The sequence below is a fragment of the Hippocampus comes genome, unplaced genomic scaffold (assembly GCF_001891065.2).
Source record: "Hippocampus comes isolate QL1 unplaced genomic scaffold, H_comes_QL1_v1.1 scaffold158, whole genome shotgun sequence".
Taxonomy (NCBI): Eukaryota; Metazoa; Chordata; class Actinopteri; order Syngnathiformes; family Syngnathidae; genus Hippocampus; species Hippocampus comes.
The window spans coordinates 1,344,872-1,349,994 of record NW_017805548.1 but is presented as its reverse complement, the minus strand read 5'-3'; the positions used below and the strand labels follow the sequence as shown (position 1 = coordinate 1,349,994).

At 41.8% G+C, this 5,123-nt stretch overlaps 1 protein-coding gene across 1 annotated transcript in view; it reads right to left on the bottom strand.

Annotated features, from left to right (window-relative positions):
* sorcs3a (sortilin related VPS10 domain containing receptor 3a) overlaps nt 1-5,123 on the bottom strand; it is a 222,662-nt gene that overhangs the window by 161,340 nt on the left and 56,199 nt on the right. The gene's annotated exons all lie outside the window — the stretch shown is intronic.

Below are 5,123 nucleotides of genomic sequence, written 5' to 3'. Positions count from 1 at the left end.
TTTTACGACAACTGTCTTGTTGACGGCCTCTTTTATTCTTTCCACTGGGGTTTAGCGGGTGTGTTTATAAAGAGACGAAAATTGTTTGGGGACTATCCCCCACGTTCTAGTTGAGATGGTATAACCCAAGAGGCAAAATGACGCTTGCTACTGTTGTTGCGAGTTGCCATTCGTTCTACTAAACCATTAGTCAAACGCCATCATGCCTTCTGTCGTTATTACACAAACAAAAATCTCTTTACTGTTACTAGTGTTAGTGCCTCAATATGGCTAAGCTCGTGAAAGCAATACAACGAACTCAAACGCGTCTTCGTTCAATGTTGTCAACTAATATCCGGATTATGCAAATTTTCCTCAATTCTCCGGAGAAATTTTCATAAAAATTTGAAAAACCCGGAATTCCGGGAAAATCCGGAGGACTTTCATCTCTGATTTATCGAATGAAAAATTAGGAGGCTCAACATATTGTTAACTAATTAGGTAATTTGGTGTTAGTAATTGTGTTCTCTTATTGGATGACGGTGTGCATTTAAGGTTGGATCTAATTTGTCAGTTCGATTTTAATATATTGTCGTTCTGATCTTTATGTGCCACGACTCTCTCTCTCTCTCTCTCTCACTCTCTCTCTCTCTCTCTCTCTCTCTCTCTCTATATATATATTTCCATCCATCCATTTTCTGATCTGCTTATCATCACAAGTCATGAGGTGTGCTAGAGCCTTCGGGCAGTAAGCGGGGGACACCCTGAACTTGTTGCCAGCCAATCGCAGGCCACACATAGACAAACAACCATCCGCATTCACACTCATACCTCGGGACAATTTTGAGTGTTCCATGAACCTGTCACGCACGTTTTTAAAATGTGGGAGGAAACCGGAGTACCCGGAGAAAACCCATGCAAGGCACGATGAGAACATGCAAACTCCACATATGAGCCATAAGTATCTTAAATAATCAGTGATTGTACAGATGCAAGTGTGTAAATGCTCTGTGTAGTCTTATTTTTTTTTAAATACTGTATAGTTAACGATACTTTTGGGGTACAGGCAAGCTAAAAGAATATCACTGCATAGTGACCAACATTTTTTTCTGTGTACATGACAATAAGATTTCATTGATTCAGGTGTTGAGGCAACCCGGTCACTTTTCTAGGGAGTGTCTGCTTGTGGAGGCTGGCCAAGTGATGCAGGTTGCAAATCCACCTACGCACTCCCCGGTCCAGGAGGTACATACAGCGTTCTGATAAGGATTTACTCAGTAAATGGTCTTTGCGCTAACTACACTGCATATTGGACAAATCATATTGGCCCGGTATTAGCAAAGATGTATGCTGCTGGTAGGCATCTTCCACCGAATGTCAGCTGGTGAACCAAGTAACATCGGAACCATAGCTAGTGATTCTGCCAGATTAAACAGTATAATTGAGTAAACCTGGTTGGTTAAATAAGTGATGAGTAGGAACGGCAACTGTGTCGTGCTGTCAGCATCAAAATGTGCAGTCATAAAAATGCCTTCGAAAAGTAATCCGAGGGCTGTTGTCAGGAGGGGACTTGCTGCTAACGCTGCTAGCCGCTAACGCTGGCAACAGGCGCTGTATAACAGATTATCAGTGTGATTAAGTAATGTTACCGTCATGAATTGGTGATTAAACTTGATTTCAAGACGACAATGTGCTGTTGACGTCGGTGGCAACACTTGTCGTGACGGGAATATAAATACCTCACTACACTCAGGAAGACGAGTTAAGTCAGCCGTTATATCGCGACACGCTGCTGTGAGCAACTTCAAAATAAAAGTGAATCAAGGAATTAGTGTCCACATATTATTTGGGAATGTAAGGTTTACGTTAAAGTTGGTGTTCTCACCGAAGAGGTAAAACGTCTTACTGTCATTCATAGCATGACAACTCGTTCTGCATTTAGCTTGACTTCTTCGGGAAATACACGGCATGACTCACAATGCTTCTGTTTACATCACGGATTACCTGCATAACCACTACTGCGCATGTGCGACACAGACAGGCAAACAGCCAGTGGGAGAAGCTGGAGACCAGGCAGTTTCGAGGGAAAACCAAAGTGCCAGATTTAATCAATTCATAAATAAATGACTCGTCAACTGTTAAATTAATTGTCACCAATTTTGATCGTCGGCATAGTCATCATTAGTCGACTAATCTTGGCAGCCCTAGTTGACGTACCAAGATATTACATGAGGTCTTTCCAGTTTGATCAGATTTTGTCCCTATCGTGTATCCCCAGCCCAGAATGTTTTCTTTAGACCTGAATTGAATATACTATTAATTGAAAAGAAAATTACAAAGACACCCTAGTAAGTAGTAGTAATTTATGTAATTGTGTTCTTTATTGAGTGGACCCATAACCTTCCTATGGTCCATGTTTTAAGCCTTTGTTGTTGTTTTTTTACTTTTAAGACCTGGCATAATTGTTGCATGTATCTAATTGTAGAAGTGCTCAAATTAAAAAAAAAAAAAAAATACCACCGTATGAACGTTGGTCTCCAAGACCTCAGCTGGCTGCTGCCATGACCGGAAGCAACTCTTAAACAGGGAGGGGAGGAGTGCACAGACCAGGCAGAACAGAGGCAGGCAAAGTGGTGTTTGAGGGGGAAAATGAAATAACAATCGGTCCCCTGTTGCATCACTGAAAATCATTCTTTTCTTTTCTATAACTACTGCTTGGAATGGGGCAGACGTTCCAGTTACCGCTTCTATATTGTGACTATATTTGATATTATGAGTCAGTCAGTGCATGACCTGAGTCAATGAGTTGAAAGTTCTTTATTATTTTACTCTATTTATCGAGGAAGCATATTTCACATTTGTTACAGAAAATGAATTATAGTCAGTGGTGTCTGACAACTCCTGTCTCATCCCAGCTCGGTTTGTTGGCTCTTTTGGAAGCATCTGTCAGGGGGCTGAAGCAGCGCGTGACCTTTCAAATGCTCTGCACACACATGGCACCCCCTAGTCCCCTCTTCAGGCTTGACTTGGCATGTGAAGACGCTGCTGAAGCTCTGTAACTTCCACCGGCTCAAGCATATCTTTGAATGAGACATGGCACACCGTACACTGTACCTTCTGCTTAGCACAGTTGTGTTGAGTTACAGTACTGTACATCACCAACAACACTTGTCTTTCTAACATTAGAAACATTGCAAATTCCCCCCCAATTAACATCTCTTCTTCTCACCATTTCATTTATTAGCATAGCTGGATGAGACAGGTTTCAAGTGAGGTTTCATTGTTGTTGCACAGATTTTCCACACAGTTGACTGTACATATACTGCCATGGCGGGAAAATAAATGGCAAATGACGAGTAAATTCAAGGAAATCCAATGATGCTGTCAGTCGATCAACTATACTGATCCAGTTTGGTAAGTCAAATGCCAGTGATTCTCCTGCTATGCGTCTATTTAAGGTGTTTGCCCCTAATCTCTCTATTTTTTCATTCATAAATGTGATTAATCTCTTCCTCCTCCAACAGGCTATCTGAGGATTGCAGTATTACTCAATATGGATAATATTGGCAATGTATGTTCACTTGCTACTCTATCAAGGATAGAGCTGCACTTTGTCAAAGTGATCAATAGCTGTCACTGAAATACCTCCCAGTGTGACGTTCTAACCTGAAATTTCTTTTGAAGACAAAGCAGACGCTGTGACAGGGATGATGCATTAGTTCTGGGTTCAACAAGAACAGCCTATTTATATCAATAATAGGGACCTCCAGGGATAAATGTTTTTGGTCTGAATTAGATGAAGATCGTTTGGTCTCACAGTGATTATGAATAAAACATCCGATACAGTTTGATTCCTCGCCGTTAATAGAAAAATGAAACAAAGACTTTCATGCCTGGTCGTTTGCTTATGTTCCCCTTGCTCCCCTACCCATTCATCAAATGCCACTCTGGGCAAGACAGCTGGCTGTTACTGAGGCATATTCACAGTTCAGCAGTCCATCAAACTGCACCAAATACAGTAATTTTTCAGTCGAGCATGATGAAACCGTAGGACCCAGAGAAAAGCCACGCAGGCACGGGGAGAACATGCAAACTCCAAGCAGGAAGCCCTGGGCTGGAATCGAACCCTGCACCTCTGCACTGTGAGGCAAACGTGCGAACCCATCTACCACCGTGCTGCCTGTTTGTCCAGCATTCACAAGCAAATCAGAATCAGACTCATCTTGACTGGCCAAATGTGTAAAACACACAAGGAATTTGTCTCCGACAGTATGAGCTCCACAAGTATTGCAACTACGAGTGATGCGATGATGTCCAGAGTCATCAAGTAGAGATAAAGTGATGAGTAGTGCGGTACTTCCAATACTATGACGGCTGTGCAATTGGTGCAGATACTCATTGCACCATTTTTAAGTGATCAGTACCAATAATTGTCGAATAATTTTAGCTCTTGAGCGCTTTAAAATTTCTGCTACTGTGTAGTATAAATCAATAATGACAGTTCTTCAAGTATGTAGAGAGCTGGAGCTACAATGATCAGTGTGGTAATCCTGTCTCCAGAGATGAAAGTCCTCCGGATTTTCCCGGAATTCCAGGTTTTTCAAAATTTTATGAAAATTTCTCCGGAGAATTGAGGAAAATTTGCATAAAATTAATCCGGATATTAGTTGACAACATTGAACGAACGAACGAAGACACGTTTGAGTTCGTTGTATTGCTTTCACGAGCGTAGCCATATTGAGGCACTAACACTAGTAACAGTAAAGAGATTTTTATTTGTGTAATAACGACAGAAGACATGACGGCGTTTGACTAATGGTTTAGTAGAACGAATGGCAACTCGCAACAACAGTAGCAAGCGTCATTTTGCCTCTTGGGTCATACCATCTCAACTAGAACGTGGGGGATAGTCCCCAAACAATTTTCGTCTCTTTATAAACACACCTGCTAAACCCCAGTGGAACGAATAAAAGACACCGTGGACAGTTGTCGTAAAAAATATATTTGGCCAAAAAGGGAAAACCCCGGTTTGGCAGAAAATTGTGTCCGTCCGACTTCGAGTGTCGTCTCGGCTAACTTAGCTTAGCTCTTGCCGTGTGTGACGTCATTTGCGTCGACGCTGATTGGTTGAAATCAAAAGACGC